Source organism: Platalea leucorodia (assembly GCF_965183815.1).
Source record: "Platalea leucorodia genome assembly, chromosome: 5".
Lineage (NCBI taxonomy): Eukaryota > Metazoa > Chordata > Aves > Pelecaniformes > Threskiornithidae > Platalea > Platalea leucorodia.
In genome coordinates, this window is record NC_138827.1 from 99,595,923 (window position 1) to 99,619,464 (window position 23,542).

General features: G+C 39.0%; 1 protein-coding gene across 19 annotated transcripts in view; it reads left to right on the plus strand.

Moving 5' to 3' along the window:
* MBD5 (methyl-CpG binding domain protein 5) overlaps positions 1-23,542 on the plus strand; it is a 155,212-nt gene that overhangs the window by 4,958 nt on the left and 126,712 nt on the right. For 2 of the 19 annotated variants that reach the window (XM_082312656.1, XM_082312670.1), the window contains exons 2-4: positions 16,098-16,229; positions 17,221-17,283; positions 18,726-19,072. The exons of 15 other annotated variants lie outside the window; for them this stretch is intronic. The gene's annotated coding sequence lies outside the window, so the exon portion shown is untranslated. The remainder of the gene's footprint in view (positions 1-16,097; positions 16,230-17,220; positions 17,284-18,725; positions 19,073-23,542) is intronic. 2 more of the 19 variants (XM_082312667.1, XM_082312671.1) reach the window with 2 other exon arrangements.

The window sequence follows — 23,542 nt, forward strand, 5'->3', positions numbered from 1 at the left end:
ATTTTGGTGACTTCCTGAAGGAGGAGTAATGTGAAATGTAAATAGCATCTTAAATATTAGGGCCCTTGGTTTGCAGCATCAGTAGTGTGGCCTCGCTAAGAAAAATTCCCAAGTGAGGGAACCAGAACAGTTGTCAATTGTTTGCACAACAAATCCTGTTGGATCAAATGGTGATATTCTCAACATTTAGATAAAGAGAGGCTTGCAATAATGTTGCCTTGTACCCCGCTGCCAAAGGAAACAAATGCAGTCTAAGTTAAGAGAAAAGTAAAAGTCGGCCAAATAGAAGGTAGGCCTACGTATCATAAATATAGATAGTCTAATTTTTCCATTCATACTGCCTAATGTTTCAAAAGCATGTGAATTAAATTTCAATTTACCAATTTTAGACTTTATTTTTAAGCTCTGGTAGGTCATTGCCAACACGTTATTTAGGATTATCTGTTGTGACAAACTAAACTGCTTATGAAAATGTGTAAAATGTGGTTTTGTCTCATTCCTTTGAGCTTTTACCTGTATGTCTCAAGTATATTTTTTCTACGTGTATGTATACACACGCACACATACTTAAACACACACGTGCGCATATATATATATATGTGTGTGTGTGTGTGTATATGTGATTAGCCCCCCCTAGAATGAGTACAAATTTCATGTGTTTTGGTAGGGCTCAAGCTGTAGCGTTGACAATAACAAACAGCTGGCACTGGCTTTATATCTTGACTGTGTTTGCACCTAATATATATTTTAAATTTATTTAATTTTTTACTTTTATGACTAATGCAATGAAGATTTATGCATCTATTTAATTTTTTTTAATATAAGCATACTGTCGTTTTAAGGAGGTAGATTTTATTTGTTTTATATGTATGTAGAAGACAAGCACAAAAAAAAGTTTTTGCTGGATCCTCTCATCTAAGGGTTGGATTTTTTTAGTATCTGCTATTTTTGTAAAAAAACACTGCAAAAGTGGGCAAATGACATCATTGATTAAAGAAACAAAGTAGTTGGAAATCTGTAGCGAGCTGATTTTTTTAGAACAGAACTTCCTTTTGTCTTTTATGGGCCTGGGGGCAGAAGGGGGGTAGGCTGTCCCCTCGTAATCTTTATGGGGAAGAAGCTCGGCTAAAGCAAATTATGAGAAGGATCAGATTTAAAGAGGTGGACATGTTGGTATAAATTGGTGAAGCAACGTGTTTTTGTTATGTTGTTCTTGAGCGTGGCTACTTGAAATGTGAAATTATAAGATCTGCTGGTATTTCAAAGTTCAGTAACTTTTCTTGATGCATTTTGAAGTGTTAAGAGGAAAAAAAGCCTTTGGAAAATATCGTTCTGTTTTGCAACTATTTGATTTAAAGTTTTCTGGCTTTTTATTTTTTCTTGAAGGATCAGACCATGTTTGTCAAGGACAGCCCCCTTTGAAAACTTAAAGTCAAGACTCCCATTCATACTATCTTAGGAAAGGTTAGGCTTTTTTAAGATACTCTTTAAAAATATTTTCCCTCCTTTAACATTTTGTCACACAGGAGTTCTTGCCGAAGGGATTCTTGGCCGTTTTAGAAACTGTAATCTAGTTAAAAGGTTTGTTTATGCTTCCCATCTCTGTTCTGCTGATGGTATTAGAGTGCGGGCCAGAGCCAGGCAGCTAACTGTTTATAGCAGTCAAACTTCAATTAAAGCTGCAGCCTTCACTTTACTAAGTATCAATATGTTCATGGCAGCTGCAAATAATTGCAGAAAGGATGAAAGTAGAGTGGTGGCCTATGATTTCTTGCGTTCTCAATAAATTCTTTCTCACTTGTTGTTCTTTTCTTATTTAGAATCCTGCGTGCACTTTCAGATTCAGAAATGCTTTTCACATTGAAAGAAGCCGTCTATGAAAGACGGAGATCTATATTTGGTACTGTATCTTTTCAAGGCAAAACATTCACTGACTTCAGTGGCAGTTTTGTCCTAAATAAGGGCTCTCGAGTATGTTTCTCTGTATCGGAGCAGGTATCAACATTCTTCTACCACAGCTGTTGCATAGGCTGTTCTCCAGATTCAAAGTACCGTTGACTTTTCTCTACTGAGATAATTTAAATGTTGAGGGCTGTGAAGTCCTGTCTTCTCAGGGTAGCAAGAATGTGCTCTATTTAGTGGACAATAACGCAAGAATTTGTGCATTTGAAAAAAAAGCGAACTAATAACATAGATCTCATTTAATACTTTAACACTTCAGGCTGATGTTTGGGTTTAAGGATTATGTATTTAAAAATATGTGACTTGTTGGAGCCTTTTAAAACAGACGTGGGTTTCCTTGAAGTCTGCCTTGGTGTTACTAAGTAATAAAGCACGTATGTGTCTGTAGGCCATCTGAACTAAAGAAGCAAACCATATCTGGCCTGTAGGCTATTGGTTCCTCACCTCTGTTTTAAAATTAGTAAAATCATTTGCAGCGTGATTCATTTCTAAAAATTACTTGTCCATCTGTGCAGAGCGTGCTAGCTGTAAAGTTGCAGTGCTCGCTGTGGTAGTGTTGATGTTTTTTCTGAAAGTTGCATTACTCCTGTAACATCTTTGTTGTATCATACTTTGGCCAAGTTATTATTCTTTGATAAATAGGTTTGTATTAGGCATGTAATTTGGGGTGTTATAATATTGCTGTATAAGGTGATTTTGATTTTTTGAAATATCAATAAAATATTTGTACTCTTGATATTTTGTTATTAAAAATCTATATAATAATTCTTTACACTAAGGAAAAAAAATAAAGGGTCTATTCTGTTTTCACTGATGTCAGTGTTAAAATATTTATTAACTTCCTTGGGTGCTGGATCAAGCCCTAAACCTGAATTTTTTATGAGTTCTAACTTCACAAAGGTATTGGGGAATGAGCAGTCCTAACTATGTAATGATCCCAAAAGCTGGTCGTTAGGCAGCTTCTTAATCAGCTGGTATGTGGATTCCTAGTGGATCACCTTACATATTTAGCTTTCTTCCTGTGCTTGTGGTTTTTGCTGGTCTTTTTCCCATGCTCCTTTTCTTAAACACTTCACAGTTATGAATCAGTCTTAATCATTTTTTGTAACTCAAGTCATTATCTGATGTAAGAGTTCTGCTAGGAATCTGCAGACACATGGTGAGGTAGAACTTAATGAGCATGTCCCTGGAACTAGAAATAAACAGCAAATTAAAAGATAGTAATTTTTGAGTCTTTTTAGTGTAAAAGGAACTTGTAAATACTTTATGCCAGTAAAGGTATTCCTGTGTGTAGGAACTACATTGTTTTTCTTAAATATTAACTGTCAGGGCAATAACTGTTATTTAGTCACAAAATGAATATATAAACTTTGTAGAACCTGCTGTTGACAATTTTTGCTTTTATTTTAAAGCAGTTAATCGACTTTCTTCAGATATTGATCTGTGCTGAATAAAAATAAGTTTAACTTTGTTCGGGTTTTTTTTGAAGTTGTGGGTTTGATACAACAACCTGAGACACACGTATCCCATAGTGGAACTGTTGGAAGTATATTAATCTGATTTTTAATATTATTGCGTTTAACAAAACAGTAAAAGAAGTGTTAATATTCAGCTTTTGCTAACTATTGCAAATAATTATAATACTGTGTGCACTGGAATTTATTTATAGTATCTGTATGTCTAGAATGTTTCTGAGCTTCTGTTATAGAAAAAATGAAATACGTTTTAGTTTCTGTTTTGGTAGATGGTCGTCAAAATTCATATGTAATATATGAAAATGTTCATTATAATGGTGAGGAATATAAACTTATTCATTGCTGACGACTGGTGAAGATATCTTAAAGCATCTCCAGTTATCATTGTCTTGAAAGAAAGCTCTCTATAGAGACTTCTATTTAATGTCCTAATGTAGGGTCTGGAAAAAGGCGGGAAAAGGCAGTTAGCATGTATAACAGAGGTCTCCGCAGACAGGTGGTATTTGAGGATTAGGTTGTATGAATCTGTACGTTCATCAAAAATTTGCAAATAATTACTACTTTTTTAATCTCTGCATTAATCCTGTCCAGTGTAATCCGTAATTGTTCTGTGCTCAATTTGCAAAGACTCTCCTGTTATTTACTTTTCCTTTACTCACATACTTTATTTTGCCCTAATAGAAATACCTAAGAACTTACTAACTGTTAGTTGGTCTGAGAAGTAATGTTTGATGCTCAGCTTGGTGGCGTTTTTCTGCGTGTCAGTATCGCAGTGAGTTTGGAATGCCACAAATAAACTTGAAACTTCAGAGAAGGCATCACTAGGTAGAAATATTTTTATTTTTGTGCAAACAAAGGGTGGTGAAGCCTGCTTCACCGGAGAGGCGAGTTCCCTGAAGCTGCAAGGTGCTGCCTGTGGATAAGTCTTCCTGCTATTCACTGTGGTATTTGGCATTAGGTACCCTTATTTTAAGGGAAGATGGTGTTTTGCTCCGTAAGAGCAAGGAGGATTATAACCGAAAGCTTCTGTAGAGGCCTTGTGGTGTGGGAGTAGGAAGGAAGCGAGCAGCGAGACGTTAGGAAGTAGCAGACTTGGGGGAGAGGGGTTGGTGGTCAGGAGCCAAGCAGCGTCGCGGGGCTGCGAATGGCACCGGGGGGGGGGAAGCGGATAGAGGCAGAGCAGGCGCTGGGAGAAGAGCTGAAGGCGGAGGGGGTTGGTGCGGGGCTAATCGGGGCTCTAACGAAAACTGGGAGGTGTTTGGGGAACAGGGCCATGCGGTTGCACATGAAAGTATCTGCCATGGCAGAGGGAAGGAGATCCGGTAACGGACGGTGATGGGAAGGGGAGATGGTGACTATTTATGGGGAAAAAAAAAACCTGGTAGCCTTACCGAAGGCACAGGTATGAAGCCCCATGGCTTGTATTTTCACACATGGTATCAACTAGAAAGTGCTGCTTAATCACAGACTTTACATATAACAGAGTCTCAGGATGATTTGAAAAGGGAAATAAACGGGCATCAGACTACTATCAGGCATATAAATTATTTCATAATGTTGTCACTGTTGCTGCCTAGACTTGAAGAGCTTAAAGTTGTTACAGTCTAGATCGTCAGGCATATTTGGACACCAAGCCCCACTGTTTTCAAACGATAACTGATATCAGTAGAAAAGAAGTGTTTAAATATCTTTTGAGGACTTTGGCCTAGATGTTTAGGTTTCCATGAGTTAAGTCTCTAGGCAACTAAATACATGACTTGAGTTCAGCTTTTTCTTCTTTGTCCTACTTCAGTTCTGTCTTGTGGCTGCGAACTCCGTGTCTTGGTCGAAGGAAAGTATCGGAGAATTCTGCCGTTCCCGTAGCATAAACAGCGCTCTGACAAAGACCTACATGTTTAAGTTTTCATTCGGAAAAGCATCCCATCGTTATATTCTGAAAAGAGTGACTGAAATGCTCAGCATGCCTTCTCTGGCTTGCCATTATTTTGTTTACTTTGACTATATTCTTTCTTACTTGTCTCTTGAGTAAACAATTCTAATCCACTGCTGTACATGCAAGTCATTTTTGTTATTTATTTCTGAACCTCTCTGGTTTTTTTATGCATCCTTTTGACATCAGATGACCAGAAGTAAACACAGTATTCCTAGTGAGGGGAAACCACTGATTTATATGGATTATTCTAATCCAACATCATGCAAGCAAAATCAAAAAATAGTTTGACTACCTAATGATTCAGAAATGCGGAAGTGTTGCCAAAAATTTTAGCATTTGTTAGCTTTACACTTGAGCAAATGCATTCTGGTAGAGAATTTAACTTCTTTTTTTTTTTTTTAACTCTTATCTTCAGAGTTTTAAGGCTATGAATTTATTCCACAAAAACAGAAGCATATGTTTTACAATTAATAAAAATATGAAAATTAATTTTTAAATTGCTTGCATCTTCCTTTTCGGATTAATATTTCTAGACATATATACAGGGACAAACGTTCTTCCATTGAATACAGCCAGAAAAGTTTTTTTTTTTTTTTATTGAACAGGAGCTTTAATATGATTTAGCATTTTCTAGTTTGAGCTAATGGCCTGAAGTAGGGCTTGTGCCATAGGAAATAAATTCAGTATACCTTAGTGAGGAAAGGAGTATCTCTGGAATAACATCAGTTTCTGTGTATTTTGAGTGCTTAAGTATTTCAACAGAAATAGGAACAAAATTTTTTGAGGAACCTGAGCAGAAGTAGGAACCAGATGTGTTGATTTTGTAAGCATTAAACAGTCTGCATTTTAAGAATTATTCTCTGATCCCTTTGAATTCAGTGACTGACTGAATTATTTTATGTGCCTCTTCTGGACAGTGTTTTTCTGTGTATCTGTCAATCATAACGGGAGCCCTGGTATTACTGTAGTATAGAATAATAGTAATAATGAGGGATTTTTTTTTTTCATTGACTTCTGTGAAAGTTATTTTGGACCTCATACAGGGGGATGATTTTACATAGTTTAATAAAGAATAAAAAATGAAAAGTGATAATTTAGGATGAACAGTAGAAGAGACTTATAATGAGAGAAACTTGATTTCTAAATTTAATTTCTGTTGGATAGCTTAATTCGAATTGCTCATACTAGCTTCTTAGGTTGGCTACAAGGGAATATCTTTGCACTTACAAGAAATGAACTTAATTTTTTTCATTCCTTTTTTTTTTTTCTCTTCAAGACTTTAAAAAAAAAAAAAAGGCAACAAACCCCAAACCTGCCCCAAAATACTTTAATATGTTTTTCTCTGAACTACAACAGCTGTACAACATTGTTTTAAATAAATATTCTGATACAGTTCTGCCAAAAACAAGAAAAAAGGCTTTGTTCAATCAGCTGAAATAAAGTTATCTGCAAAGTAGCAATGAGTTACTTATGCATTTTCCCCATGATTCAGCATTTGATGAATAATGTGTTAATAAATAATTGCTTTAAGTTAGAAAACCAGATTTGAGAGGCTTTGCTTCTTTATTTAGATTTTCTATAGTAATACACAGGTCAATTGACTATTTGACTTCAGACAGATGGGGGGGGATCTAACAAAGTGAAAATGCGTGTTCTGCATGAAATATAAATACATGCTCAGCAACTGGATTAATCTCTGATAATCTTTCTTGTTAGATGTTTTTCTCACTATTATAAAATACAAAATTTTAAAATCAAAATTAACTTTTGGATAAAAGTGAGGAAAATAATAAATTTCTGCAACATTACAGTATGAAGCATTAAATGGCAAATACATGGAGATGTTAAATGTGCTGGCCTCATTTTCATTTATGTCCAGGGAGCTTTACATTAGTTTTACATGACTTTTACCATGACTTTTCACTTTATTTTGAATGCCTTTTCTACATAGAAAAGTTAACAGTCATACATTCTGTCATCTATTAATTTAATTTTATTATTTTTTTTAATATTAAGTACTGTGATTTGGTGCTACCATCACAATATTAAGTGTTAAGAAGATGTTTTTTGTAAGAAAACTTTAAAATAACGTCTGGACAGAACACTGCGTTTCCGTAGAGAAGATAATTGCTCTCCTAAATTGGAATAGCATATGTTTGTGTGCATATGTATGTGGCTTTTTTTGAGGCTACTTCATTTGATGGTATTATCTCATAGGCATTGCTTCCCTTTGAGATGGATGGGACTTGCACCTCTCTGAGAGGTGAGCTTATGTCTAGCAGTGGAGTACAGCATATTTTGCTCTGTGTCGTGGAAAAAGAAGTTTATGACTTGGGCAAAACACTTTCCCCATTTCTGTGGAGACTTGTGTGTTTAGTGTCCAAAAACTTTTTCATAAATACAGTCACAGTACCTAAGGCTATTCAATTCATCTTTTCAAGGGCAAAGGATTTTTTCTTTTCTTTTCTTTCTTTTTTGATTAAATTTTTTGAGAAAGGGAGCTGTCAGAACTAACTCTATAGTTTTTCCTTTGTTGAATTGACACTCTATAAAATTTTATTTTAGCCGATTTGATACAAGAAGGAAGAAAACGGTAGACTACAAGTAGGGCACAGAAGAAAGTTGTAGGTTATTAAATCTTTTCAAGGAGAAAAGGAAGTAGTTCAGTGTGCTCACAGAGGTTCCTGTGTCAGCATTTGAGAAGCCTGGAAGAGATTATCTTCAGCCAACAGTAGGTAACGAAGGACAGGATGTGAAGGGAACACTGAACTACCCTCGTGAAGGAAATTTGAGATATGAGCCTGTTTCAAAACTGGTTTTGCTTTAGATGTCTTCTTGCTCTGCAGTTCTTGAGCTACTGTGTGAGAGAGAGAGTTTTGAGCACACAGATTAAAAAGCGAATGCTAATGTCTCAAAATAGACATTTTAATAGGCTTTTGGCTTTTTTTTTTAAGCTAATTTATCATTAAGGAGAACCGATAGCAATACAACAGATATATTGGAGCAAATTAACACTTCACACACCTGTTTGGTTTTGGGGGGTGTTTTTCCTCCCCATACTGCCATCCACATCCATGTACATTTTACTGAGAATCGGCCCCTCTCTTGAAGGCATGGGCAGTATTAATAAAATTAGTTAAGGGTCATTTGGCCGAAGGGTTAGTGTCATAATCTGCCAGCTCAGTTCTCTCTGGCAGGTGAGCTGGGTATTCAGGCATGTGCGTTGCTCCACCTGTGGCACTGCTGTTCTGCTCTGCGCCCCGCCGAGATTTCTTAGCTGGATTTTACTTTGTCTTCAGCAGTGAATTTGTCAAAAGGACGTCAACATTTTTTAAAACAAAAAATATTAGCTGTCGTCCCAACCCTGTGCATTGGTAATGCTTCTGGAACGTACACTGGAGAAAAAGTGGGGTGTGTACGTATTGAAGAGCGGAGCAGGTGGAGCCAGGTAGGCTGTGCCGAAGCTATCAAGTCTGTCAGATCAGTCATGTCCTTGCCAGTTGAGACTTGCGTTAGACTTGCACGTATCGTGAGCATTATCCTTTACGTGGATGCCATTCTCACAGAAGGTTGCTTGTTGTTTTAGGTGCATGGGATTGGCCTGGCTAGGTGCTTGACTGATACTGACCCTCTCTGATAATGAGGGTCACTGTCAGCATATAATAATGTTACAGGATATGCCTATGCAAAGACTTACACAAGCATGAACACGTGCGGAGCCTGCTTGCAGAGCCCAGTACCTCAGCAGTGCTGTCTGTAACCCAGATGTGTATAGCTGTATCTTGCAGTTGCACTTCATTGTTGCTAACTTTCTGAAGTTGTAATTGCTGTAGCCGGCCTGTGAATTATTGCACTGTGAAAGATTATGTTTGTCCTCCTTAAGCCCTCTTGCGCACGTGTTTGCCATCGCCTTTTTTAAGGTACAGCTGATTCAATGATGATCTTCGCTTCTGCTTTTTCCTAGCCAGTGCCAAACCCCGGCTCTGCCACTGTGGGATGGGCTGCACCTGCTTGGGGTGCACTGTTGTTTCAGCAGGTTACAACCAGAGATTTTGTGAGGATTACGGACAGCTTTCCACCAACCCCTCTTCTGGGAGGCACTGGCCCCTCTCAGAGGGGAGTTGTTACGGCAGGCTGGAGAACTCTGTTAAGCAGCTACTGTAGTGTCTGTAGCTGGCTTCTGATGCAAGGCAGTTGAAACGAGATGAAATCATGCAAATACAAGTCCTTGAGAACTTCTATAAAGACAGTCAGTCAGACATAGAACTTTTCTGAGAGTATGCCACTTGTCCTTTGTCTAGCCAGGGAAATGAGAGATGCTACAACAGCCTGAACGCAGGTGAACATTATCCAGACTGCAATAGTTTGGGAATCAGACCTTGTGTTTTGGGAACTTGACATTTCTACAGTCTTGGAGACGCTTATTAAATATGTCACATTGAATATGCAATCTATTGAGAAGTTTACTGACAAATAACGAATAGAACAAGTGCACCTTGAGTGATAGCTGGTTTTGGAGAGGATGGTCTCTTCCCTGGGTTAATCGTGTTCATACCTGTTTATGAAATTTTACTTGTGAAGATCACTCTCTGGTAACACAGGTCGTGATTAGCCATATTTACTCTCTTCCAGTAACGAATGTAACGAGGTTGTGTTGGCAAAGCATACAACTTCACGCAGCTGGGAAGACCTACCATTGATGTATTTAGGCAGTGGTAGGCCTATACTTTCTGAGCAACGTGACTTTTAAGAGGAATATTCCAGCGTTGTTTCAGAAGATTTTGCCCACTTTACACTTACACAAGTACCACAGAGTTCCTGGTATGGCCGTGCTTTAATTACAAACCTGGCAGTCACAGGATGATGTACATTTCGTACTTCAAGATAAAAACCTGCTATTTGAATGCTGTTAAGCCACAGAAAGTGTCAGTGTAATTGTTTCAGTCTGAAGTGGAGAGAAGATGCTGCTGTACGCAGGCACGTTTCAAACGAGTGCAACTGTCCAAGGAGGGGATAGGTCCCAGTGAGCAAGGAACACTGCTTTATGTTGGTATCTTTGCCTTGAGTGAAGGTCTAGAAGGAGAAAACCCAGTGTGGTGATAAGGAGAATGTGCTGTTCTCTTATATAGCCTTTGGTTTATTTTATTTATGTGCTGGTATTACAAACCCTTAGACCTTTCAATAACAACATGAAAAGTTTGGGTGCAGTTTCCTGATTCTTCTTACAAAACTTAAAATGACATTGTATTTTCCAAAAAGCCAATTAAAATATAACAAAGCATTAAACTAGCCAAAAGTACACAGAAAAGTATTCCAGTTTCTTGTCCACTGATAAGTTCATAGTTAGAACAGTGTAGTAAAACAGAAATGGATGTAAAGCTGTGCCCTTGGAGAAATTGTACAAGGAGTCCAGAATAGTGACTTTTTCTGCACTGAGACTTCCACTAGATTTATATATTCTACAGCTTTTCTAGCACAGATAAGAGGGCCCAGATCAATGATATAATCCACCAATTTAGACCTTAGTTTCTATTTTTAAGTAAGTGATATCTTAAATTTTTGCCGTAGGGGTTTGGGAGCATCTTGTGAAGGAACGTTTGTCCTCTGACCATTTTGGATTATAAGGCCAGAATAAATCCGGAAGGGAGAGCATACCAAATTTTATAAAATACCAATCCGAGCAGAACAAAAGGATTCTTTTTATCTCCTAACGGAAAAATACTCTGATTCTTCCCCACCCCCAGCAGAAGGAATAAATGAACAAAGAATTCAACTGAACTAAGACACCAACAGAAGCAGAAAAGGTGGAAAGCCACAACAGTGAGGGAAGATGAAAAGGAGGGTCATAAATGATTTGTTGTGTGATATACAGGTTGTTAATGCTGTTAATGATCGAACTGTTTATTGGGGATTACAAAGGGTTAGTAAACTACTCTGCTCAGGAATTTCACTGAATCTGACAGAAATGAGCAAAAGTAAGGTTAGGAGGGTGCTGGGCTGGGACTCGGAGATTTGCCAGCAGAAGTCACTCTCCCTGCTGAAGCTCCCCAAGCCTGGTGAGGAGCCCAACCACAGGTGGCTTCGGGGTCCTTCTTCACTTAATTCAGCAACTGGACATATTCAGACTAACTGAGACAGTCCTCTGATGCTAATAACTATATAGGACTATTAAGTTACCAGTGTGATAGAGTTACAAGGAGTGTGGAAGTTTACAGAAATATGCAGTAATACTTGCTGGACCTGTAAATCTAGTTTGGGGGTTGGGGTTTTTTTATGTTTGTTTTTTGTTTTCTAGGGTTTTTAAATAAATGCAAACTCCCTAAAATCAACTGGTAGTTACATATTTGTTATATGCCATTGCTTTGAATCCATCTTTGTTGTTACAGAGAAGATCAGGAAAATAGTGTTACCAATACCTTTGCAATTAAGGACATCCAGCTTGTTATTTATAAGATCCCTCATAACTGTATGTTATAGTTTAAAAACTGCAAGTCACTTCCCGTGTTTTACCCCATCGTAATAAAGATTACAGCTTCCACTTACTCCGTTGCAGCTCTGGCTGCTTCTCTTCTGGTTGTTCTTTAGGCTCACTGCCTCACATTCTTGGGTTGTGTCCCCACGGGTGGTGACCTTAGAGAGGACTCAGAGGAGCACTGTGACTTGTTCTGTGTTTTGTTTTGCTATTCCAGTCTGAAATCATATTGCTGGTGCTCATAAACCTATCATGCAGAATCTGATCATGAGGTCTATATTTAGAAATGAAGGAGGAACCTTTCAGACTCCCTGTAGTAGACATGGGAAGAGCAGGAATATTTAGACCTGCCATTTCCTCACAGAAGAGGCTCTTCAGTTTCTAAACGCATTTCTGGTGTTGTACAGCAGTATGAGCAGCCTGTACCTGTGTTCATATTTTAAATAAGTAAATGTATATTTCTGATGTTTCTTCCAAAGTCATAGACTCGGCTTTACTCTTAGTAGCTCTTAAGCATGTAATTCTCAATGGTTGGCTGTAGGGTAGACAATTGGAGTTCAGCTGATTCATATAGGTTGTGCAAAATGATGAAAAGGTGCATTTAAGCAGTGCTAGTTTTCGGCATGAGAAGGCTAGGGGAATAACGAGCAGATGGGAAAGCTGGAACATCTTGGCCATTGTAGGAATTGTAGGAATACTTTAATGTATCAAATTACACACACCCTCGATTTGTACAAAAATCGTTAATCCAAACCACATGTTTGTACATGCTTTTATTTTACCTACTGATGATACGAAGTCTGGGGCAAAACATGTCTGTGAGTAAAACTATTGGCATATTCTAAATGGGAATTCAACCACAAGCGATGTATCAAGTTAGCACAATTTACATTAATTAGCAAAATTCATCAGCTGCCAATCAAACAGCTCTGAGCTCCAGTTTCGGCTGTAAGTTTATGCTTACTGGGGCTAACCTGAGTATAGTAAGTGAAGTAACTGTTAGCTGCTCACTGTTGCAGTAATTTGAGCTGACTCTTGCCATGAAGGTGAGCGATTGCTTGCAAGGAAGCTCCCGACGCTTGGAAGTCGTTCCCGCGGCAAACCGTGGCAGTATTTGGTATGCACGCTCTCCGCTCTGGGCATGTTATCTTCTGGGGCCGCTTTGCTCCTTCGTAATGTAACGTGCAGTATAGTAAATACAGAAGTATAAGAATACAGTGATGAATCCATCAGTTAAAGATAAATGTTGCTTGGTTTTGTTTTTTTCTCACAAGTTGTTCAAAATTTGATGTAAAATGTTGCATTAAACCTTAGTGTACGAAAGCAGAGATCGATACACCACCTTGCTGTGGTTCAGGTTCACCTGTGAACAGGATTTGGGAAAAATAATGCTTATCTTCTCCCTTCCCCCAGAAAAACCAGAAATCTGCTTCTAAAAACTTTTGAATTTTTGCAGCTGTTGTAGGACACTGGGAATAAGGGAAGGCGGATGTGTCTGAATTATCTCTGTCTAGCATTTCAAGGTATCACTTAGGAATATTTCATGGTACAATTGTGTGCTGCAAAAGTCATAGTATCCATTCTCATAAATAATTTGTGCTTTTTCTGAACTATCCCTCTTTAGAGCCTGCTTTGTTAGCAGTAAGTTCGGAATGAAACCTCACTTGATAAACGTGGGTTTAGTAGTTGATGAGCAGCTAGGTTAGGAGCTGTGTCCTCTGTGTAGCAGCCTTTCTCCATCCATGCGCTCTTACAGAAAGCAGTCTCCACATTGTCATCTGCGCATCTCAAACCAGGCACTGCAGGTACCTCCTTGGTGCTTCTCCCTGTAGCTGCCCTGTATTCCTGGACATCCTTAGCCCATTCCAGAAGGCAGCCTAAACGTTTGGCATGTCTCGCCGCTCAGCAGGGTGCAAGGAAGATGCCCCAGGTTGCCTCTGAACCAGGCTGCTCTGGACCTAGAAGAATGTGCTGTGTTAACCTCTTGAGGATAACAGACCTTACCAGGGTCACCCGAACACCTCCTGGCCCTCAAAGATCAAGCTGGACAGTGTCTGAATTGTCCCAGTCATGGAGGGGATGAGTGATAGTATCACGTTTTCTTATTTTATGTGTGGGTATTTACAGACAGTAGATTACTCATCTCTGCCTTTTTTCTGTACAGTGCAGGAAGTTTTTCTGGCATTAAAGTAGGTTGTCTCAATTTGGAATTTTTCCTTCTAAAAACAAAGCTTTTTACTGCAAAAGAAATGTTAGGGAAAAGTTTTCTTGAATCAGGATGCGTGTGATGGCTGGGTACCCACCCACGGTTTAAAAAATTACTACCAAGGGTAGTACTGTTCAGATACAGCAAAATAGTTGTGTAGCGATTATAAGTGGTAGAAAGTTGCTGTTGCCTGTTCGAGGAAAATGCAGAGGAGACCAAAGGTCTGACTTTAAATTAGAACTTGAATTACAAACTAGTGAGAAAGCAGGGCAGAAGTTCTCCACCCTACACTAGTATTTATTGCCCAGGATACATATTTGTGTTACTCTGTTTAAGAGACTCTGCCAGACTGTGTCGGAAGTTCACCTACCTATTCCAAGTTTTTTGATGTTCCTGATCAGAGGATGAAGTAGGTTCTTCTGACTTGTGATGGCTGTAAATTCATAGGTGAAGAAGGCTTAGCTTTCTGTGTCGCTTTCTGTGTCAGTCAGGCTTGCCTAAGGTGTCTGATAGACCTCTTCCCGTGCATCTCGGTGAACGCTGACATCGCAGAACACATGCCGGTGGGCTGTGCTCTGGCTTAATGAGGCGGACGGATGATGGGTGCTGCCCAGTACCCGGTGTGCATTGCCTTTTCCTCTTGCCGTTCCGTGTGCAGGTGTCACAGGGCTGCCCCACCTCCAGCCGAGCCCCCCCCCTCCCTTCCCCGGCAAAGCAAACAGAGCGGAGCGGCGTTGCGGTTGGTAAATAACTTCACCTGTGAACACCTCCGGTCATGAAGTAATGTGATTGCGTGACAAGATGCATTTAGATCCTGGCAAGACTTTGCAGTTACCAGTAGTGTGCTCAGTACTCTATAACACACAAACACAAATTTGTCATAAAGACCCAACAATTTGGAAAGGAAAGAGACATTGCAAGCGTATCTGGAAGATGTGTTTGTAAGCCCAGAGAAGTTTTGTGCCGGAACCTTTCTGAAACTGAAGGTGTGGTGGCTGCTTTTTATTACCTTGCGTGTGTCTGATTCTTAACCGTAGCCGTACTTCTAATTAAAAAGCTAGAAGTAGTTACTTGGTATTGTGCTGAGGTCCCTTATTAAGCTGGAAATATATACCAGTGGATGAATGACGGAATGCGGACTTCTTGTAAATACAGCTTTTGTTGAGATGAAGTATACCTGAGCAGGTTTCTCTTGTCTCTGTAAGGAATAAAGAGGGATTTTACTGTTTGGTAGTTTATTTATTTTCCTTTTGCAGGAAAAGTTCAGATGTGCTAATGTAGTAATTCTCATTCATCCACCTTCTGGGTTTTATTAAATACCTTACGAAAATTCCTCTGGATCACTTATTTACCTAGAGCTGTCTTTTTAGATTGCTTGAATGAATACTGCTGCTGTTACTGGAATCGAGTGTCCTTACTCTTTTGTACTGCTGCTGCAAGTACTTCTTCAGTCCATGTGGACAAGAGTAGGTGCTGGTTTTATTATGAAGCATTTACTTGAAAACAGGCTTGTTCCCCTGCATATTACCGGCTATCGCACAACTGTAATCTCAGATTTGGCCCATGTGAAACAACTTCTGGCTGTCATTGTAACCTGAGAGAGACACCCCAGGTAGGCACAATTCTTAAGGCTTTGGTGTAGCAGCACATCAGCTCATTTCTATTTTTTTCCATGGTAATATTAAGATGACAGAGCAAGTAGACTGGAGCTTTCTCCCAAACAACCGATGATGTCTTCAGGAACAGTGAAGTTTGCATTGAACTAATTTTATTTTTCCCTATATAAACTTATGACATTTTAAAGGGAGAAGGGGGCTTCTTTCTTCCCTGTTATCTTTCCTTCTCTTAGTTGCCTGACTTTCCTGGCCCAGAAACTTTGGCGTTGTACTAATACTTTAAGGAAAAGGCTTAAGCATCTTGGCATTCTTTGTCAGTACACAATTCATCAGTCGGAGATAGCAATTACATGTTTCGTGCATGGGATCATTGCTGGGGATGGGAGAGAAGAAGAAAATAAAAACGCTGCCAGTTACTTTCTGCTTTTGACAGTGCTCTTGCTGGTTCAGGGAGAGCAGAGCCGTGTCTCAAAAGCGTCTCAAAAGGAAATAGGAAGAGAAAAGCTCTGACACAAGCCTTTAGGAGACAGATCGCCCGTTTTCAGCCCAGTGCTCAAGTGACTTGGTAAGAAGCATGCTGACTCAGAAATGTGTAGCTTGCCTTGTTGTGTGTCTGCCAGAAGCCCACCTCTACTATGCTTCTGTAGGGTCTTTATTTCTTTAATGATCATCCAGTTATTGGGAGAAGAGACGGCAACAGGTATTCAGTTGGGGGCCTAGGAGGTGTGACTGCAGCGTATTTCGGCGTACTCGAACTAGCTTGGGTACAAAAAGCAGTAAACCTGCAGCAGAACAGGCTTCAACATGCTCTAGCCACTCTCACAGGCGCTTTTACTGCTGCTTTTTTCATTGCTATTTGTACCCAAGCTAGTGAGATTAAAACTAGGTCACGTCTGTCTGTCTGCAGTTACACCCTCGTGTTAGCCGTGCAGGCATACCTGGAGTTTGATTCCCTCTACCCAGCGAGTTCTCCCTCTTCTCCTTCCGCACCCCACCCCAAAGAAGGGAGAGCAGATGCGAATCCAGGGTGTCAGATCAGAGGAAAAGGCTTTTTGCTGCTTTGTCTGATAACGCTAGGAATTTATTGCTGTGATTCTTCCTGAGTTTAACAAGTAGAAGAAATAGCGCTTTCCTGGTTTTAGGAAACTGGAAAATTAGCGTGAATGCATATCTTCTTAAAATATTTAATTACAAGATGTCAATTATGCCATTATCTTAGCATAGGTAAATTTGTCTGAAAGGCTGAACTGCCCTGTTTTATATGGTCAGGATCGTTGTATCCCTGCGTGGACTTCTCTGAAGACTCTGGGTGCAAGTCCCAAGCCTAAGAATGCATTTGTCATGCCCACGTGTGTAATCCACAGTAATTCTAGGCTATGGTAATTATGTCCTAAAAAGAAAAAAACATTTCCAGGCAAAAATAACTAAGTTTTACTGAAGTCCATTCATATTCACAGTGGCAAATATCCAGACATCCTTCTTTTTGCCTACTTCCTTTCCCATCCTCCACTCTGCGCATTTTTTTTTCCTTAAAGAAAATAAACTTTCACTTCCAGATTCAAATGCATTTCTGTTGCTGTAAATCTCAAAATAGGCAAATCGGAAGAGAAGACCTTCAGGTAAAAACCATAACCTAAAACTTAACTCTGTCCTGTTTGGGCATTCATTCCTTGTTTGTACCTTCAGTTTAAAATATACGAATATATTTTTTTTTCCTACTAAAGCTACTTCACAGAAGAAATGTCTGAGCAGAGGTGGTTTATACCTGTAGACAGTTTTTTGTGTGTAATTTCGTATAGCTGTAAGATATGTTTTAAACAGATAGGAATTTTGAAAATCTATAGGTCTTTCAGGAATGCATAGTTCATGTTGTCATAATTTATCAACTTACCATGATCCAAACTTTGTTTTAGATAATGCAAGCCAGATGGGTCATTGTTACTTTTGTACGCTAATATTTGTATTTAGGATTTTTAAATGATTTGTACTAACACTGCTGAGGCAGTATGCATTATATAATAATGATTAAGGATATTTTTTTTTTTACTTCAGTTGTTTTGTTTTTTCAATGTTAGTTATCGATCAGGTGTAACAAGGATTTGATTATTTTGCATTTCACTAGGAAAAAGGTTGCTTAAAAAGGGTTTCTGGTCTGCTTTAGAAGAAAGAAGAAAAGCAGTTTATACAAATACAGTAAATAAATAAATAAATCTAGAAAAATGTATGCAAGTACAATACTGCAGGAAACATGAGACAGCATAAAACCAGCCTTCTTTGCAGAAATGTTTGATCAAGTATGCTTCTTCCCTGAGAAGTAAAATTCAGATTAATAATTGTGACAGTTGTCAACTTCTAAATATGATCACTTTTATAAGCTGAGTTACAATTTATTTTCTTTGTAGATCATAATTTCAGATAAATATCACTAAATGGCAATTCCGAGCTGAAGAGACAAAGGCAATTAAATTCTACATTAATTTGTTTACCAGTGTCACATGGAATAAATCGACTATAAGTTTTCATAAATTATCTAGATGTGCCAGTAGAGGAATAATTTTGTAGGATATTGGAATGGGGAAATCTGAATTCTTTTCTGTAGTCACGTGTTTAATTAAACATTATGTAAATGATACTTTATACGACAAAAATCATACAAAACAGTGCTAATGTTAAAATTCATATTGGAAATTATAGTGGGATGCCAGGGCTGTCTTTTACATACAAAAGCAAAAAACTGGGGGGAGGGAAGCAGGGGCAAGTGAATAGAAGCTCTGTGAGCAGAAGCTCAAAACCAGTACTTGCTTATTCCCTGTTTTCGAATACTGGAACTTCTCGTAAGCATAAGCCTCATCCATGAATGCGTACGTATGGGCTTGAAAAGATCAATTTTGAACTCTTTTGGTTTTAAAGATAACCTTTAAAATGTGAACCAATGCAATGTCAAGTTTCCAGGAATACAAACAGAATCATTGCTTCTGCTTCAAACCTCACTGAACGGAAAAGCAACAGCAGAAAAAAAAAAAAAAAATTGTAAGTTTGGGGGTTTTTTTTTCTTCTTTAGGGCATGGCAGGCAACATGAAAATTAAGACAAACATCTCAATTTCATACTGTTTGGAAAACCTGTGAGTAGGAATAACAGCTTCACTTCCTCAGCAACTAGTGCCTATACTTTTCTGGATTTCATGATTTTTGCTAGTGCTTTGAAGACAGATGATGGAATTGTAGAATATCCTGAGTTGGAAGGGACCCACGAGGATTGAGTCCCAACTCCTGACTCCACACAGGGCAACCCAGAAGTTAAAGCGTGTATCTAAGAGCGTTACCCAAACACTTCGTGAGCAGGCAGACTCGGGGCCATGACCACTTCCCTGGGGAGCCTGCTCCAGTGCTTGACTGGAACAGATAAGGTATTAGTTGCTAGTGTTGACCATAATACCTCGCTTGTATGTATTTCTTACACTTCACTCTTTAGATCTTTTGTGTTCTCTACTGTATCTTTGGCTGAAATGAGAAGCAACTTCCATGTTTTTCATCATTTATAATGGGTTTCTCTTTGTTACCTGAAAAAATATAGATAAAGGTTTGTCCCTAGTGTTAGGTGTGAGAGCCAAACACGCTCACTTTGTTCTTTCTTTATTTTTAAACACAAATACAAGATAGCAACAGTGATTAAAGTCTGTTTTATGGATTTTTCTTGCAGTTGCATCCTGATATGCTTAGGTTGTTATCCTTTGCTGTAATTATTTTATTTTATGATACCTTCAGAGCGCCTAATTTGTTTTTTATCTTTTATAGATTTTTTTTTTTTTAATTATTTCAAAGCTGGATCTCTTGGTGCATCCTCATATAGTGACTTAGGAGTCAAAGAAAAAAATATGTCATTTGACAAGCGGCAGCTGAGAGAGATGAAATAACTTGCTCAAGTCAGCGTCAGAGTTGGGATTAGAAGTCTGTTCCTGCTGTAGTCCCTGAACACTAGATTATGTTGTTATTTCTGTCCTGAATAATAGTCTGATAAAAGAGATTTTAGAAGGTACTATGGTAAGTGGGTCCTCTTGCTGTTATTCATATCTAATTTAATCTTTGAAGAGCAGGATTTATTTATCATCCATGTCTAGCCACCGGACAATCATCCTTCGTTGTTCAGCAATTAAACTCTTTTTTTGGTGTACGCATGTAACAACTGTTTATAAAGATAACAGTTTTAAAAGATATTTAAGTAATTGTCATATACCTATTTTCACTTCGGGCTTAGTTACATGACTGAAGGAATGAATGTTGTCTGCATGCAGTGAGAAATAAAATACTAAAGAGAGGGGGCAAATGTTCTGAGCTCTCTTAAAGCTTCCTGTTGATATTCTAATACTGATATGGCCAGGGAGTATAACCTGGCTGCTGTCTTTGTAAGCTATTAGTTAACAGTGCATAGAGCAGAACTGGAAGGTAAAGTGGCAAGAATATGAGCATATGGCTCGGATAAGCATTTCCACCTTTATTAGCAGTAGCAAGCGTCCATCTATGCTACAGTCATGTAAGATATTCATACTCTTTTGTTCGTGATTTTTGTGTGCTGGGAAGAGGACGTCAGCAGAAGAAAGAAACAGGAACTTGTAGATTAATTCAGTGTGAATTTTGAAATGGATTTAGGAGGTAGCAGGATTATACTTGTATGGTTTTGTGAGTTTATCATGTGTTCCATTCCTGGATGAAATGGTGAACTTAGCATGGGAAAACTACCTTGTCAGAGCTAAAAGGACAAACGCGAATTGGTCTAATAAAGGTGAGGGTGATTTTTTTGTTGCCATTCTTTAGGTAGAACCACGAACCTGGACTCAACACCATTGCAAATGAAGATGTTAGGCAAGTACGTATACCGTAATTATGCACATCGCTGTATTCACGAGAGGAATTAACAGCAAAAAATCATGAGGCTAACTTTTGCTGGTCTTTATTGTTTTTGTGCTGCAAATAGAGTAAGGAAGGACAATTGAGGAGACTTTTTTAATTAATAGGATCTAAATCTAAGGAGAAGACTTTCAAAGCAGAATATGTTTTGCATGGTTGTCACTGTGCTGTCTAAATAATATCAGGTATCAACATAGCTTGAAAAAAAATTTAATCTCAAAGTAAGATTATTTAGCATCTCTGGAAATTAATGCTTTAATGAATACTACTTTTTTGGTGCTTAGGATACTGAATTAGACTGCTGGTTTTTATTTCAACATATTTTAAATATTGGTCTTCACTGAGTAGAAGTAAACTTGTACACCAACAAGTACAACTCAGTTAAAAGGACAAAAATATGAGATCAACAGTATCAAAATATAGGCTGGTCAATGTAGATTGTCAAAAAAAAAAAAAAAAAAAAAAAAAAAAAAAGGAAAAAAACCCAACCCAAACGCATGTTGTTTTGCTTTTTCAATGGATAGAGTGTTGGTAATTTTTTGAATGGACTTTGAGTTTGTCAGAAGAGTGAATGGTCATCAGATGAGGAACTTTCATCTCCGCAGGTTTGTCTGCCTGCCTTTGAGAGCAGTACTAACTGTTCCCTTACGGTAGATAATAAAACACAACTGTTCTTTAAAAAGAAAAAAAAAAAGTTTTCTGCCCTTTCTTCACGTCTTCAGAGTCAACTCATCCCTTATTATTTGGTTTTCCTCAACTGTCCAGGTAAGTACTATGCATGCTTATCCTAGCATGAGAATAACTTTTTAAAAAAAAAATAAAAATTTGTCATCTGAATGTACGGTGTCTGCGCCTCACCTAGAGGGCAATGGATCCCTGTCACATCTCCATGACTTTCCTAGGAATAGCGGCGCCTTCTGTCGTCCTTTGGAGAGGGCAGAAGTTCTTTTTCTTTGGTTCTTCTTGAATGCCATGGGAGCGTTTGTCAGGCTGCAAACAGCTTTTTTTTTGTGGTCCTTTCTGATGTCCCAGTGGGCAAGAGCACGCCAGCAGGCACGAGCAGAGAGGGCAGCGTGCAAGAGGAACAGTGTTTTGCGATCTTGGAGGCTCAGATGAGTTAACATGAGAGAGAACGATGCAAATTCCTTCCTAACATTTTCCTCCATGTTAGAATCACAGAATCAGAATTGTTTAGGTTGGAAAAGACCTTTAAGATCATCAAGTCCAACTGTTAACCTAACGCTGCCAAGCCCACCATTGAACCACGTCCCTAAGCACCGCATCTGCCCGTCTTTTAAATACCCCCAGGGATGGGGACTCAACCCCTTCCCTGGGCAGCCTGGGCCAGTGCTTGACTGCCCTTTCAGTGAAGAAATTTTTCCTAATATCCAACCTCAACCTGCCCTGGCGTTGCTGCAACCCACAGGCTTGACTGGATCTTCCAGAAGGCAGAGCTTTTCTTTGAGCTTTCAGCCCTTCAGTGTGTCATTAACAGACATCAGGGGTCTGTGACCACTTTCTCATGTTTGTGTGGCTAATTGAAAAAAGGAGGTGTGTTTGAAGCAGTCTGGCTAAACAAAATTAGTGTGGGAAAAGGTTGTCTGGTTGTTAAAGACGTGTTGGGATGCCAGGGGAGCATATGGTCTGTGGTGAAAGGTCCGGGGCTCAAATGGCTGAGCCGTATTCTCAGCGCTGTCACTTACTTCCTAGGCGCTGTTGTATTGATCACGCCCTTCTGCATCTGTGCTTTAAAAAGTGACTGATGGTAGCCTTGCGTCACTCTTAATATAATGTTAAATTTATTCATGTTGGTAGAGGGCTCAGGATTACAGTAACTGAATGCATGAAGAAGCTGAAAATAAGTATTCCTGACAAGGTTTATGGTGGTATAATTTCAAAGTTATTTAGTGAAATTTCAGCCATGTAAATTATGTCTGACTCATGCTCACAGTATTCAAAGTCAGCTTTTAAAATACACTTTTCGAAGTTTTCAGTGTTGCATACGCACTGTTGAGGCAAAGAGGAGACCATACGAGTATTAAACAGAAGATTAGCAGGCTCTGAGCATTCTTGGCAGTTGTGTAACTCCAGTATAAATTTGCATTCCTTTATTTTGTTTTGCTTTTAAGTGGCCTTTTCACGATATCTTTACTTTTCCCATTTATAATGAGGGAAAAATTGACTGCTATCAAAGCTAAAATGTGCCAAGAAGGGTAGAAGCTCAGCACTTCTGAACTTGCCTAATGATTTTCTGTCATGTTCTGTGTGTATCGCAGAAGTTCATCATTGCAAATACCGAAAATGTCACAGTAAGAATTCCGTGTTTGATTATGTAATTAGAGAAGTCCCCACATGATTTGTTTGGGGTTTATGGGGGTTTTTTTAGATGAAAGGAAGACGAGGTTCAATGATCTGTGCAGTACCTTGCCTCGAGGAGAACAGTTCAGATTTGTCCTCCAGCTCTGGATAACTTTGCAAATAATAAGTTGTCTAAATGTTAGCGTGCGGCAGTCCCCCGTCATGTACGTTAAGGTAATCTGGCAGCAGAGACCTGTGTAATGGGTATGCTGGGAAGAAGGGGGAAAAGGAAGGCGATATTTCACCGTGCTGTCAGCAAAGGAAACAGGGCATGCTTCACATCTACCGAAAGCTCGGCTTGCTTCCCCCAGCCTGTCCCCTGGAATTGTGTGCCGCTCGGCCCCGTGACAGGTGGCCTCTGAATCTGCTAATTGCAGCCTAGCACAGCATGTGCAAAATGCTTCCTGCCTTATGTCCTGCTTATGTGGGAGCCCTTTTGGTGCTGGGCTGTCAGAAGCCGCAGCAACAGATGTGTTCAGAAAAGGCAAGAGCTCGCATTTCATTCAGTTCAGTTCCGCGTTTTCACAGGACCATATGGTTTATATAGATGTTTTGTATACATCTTATCTAGCAGATGATTAGAAGTTAAGGATTAAATGCAGAATCGAGCTTCC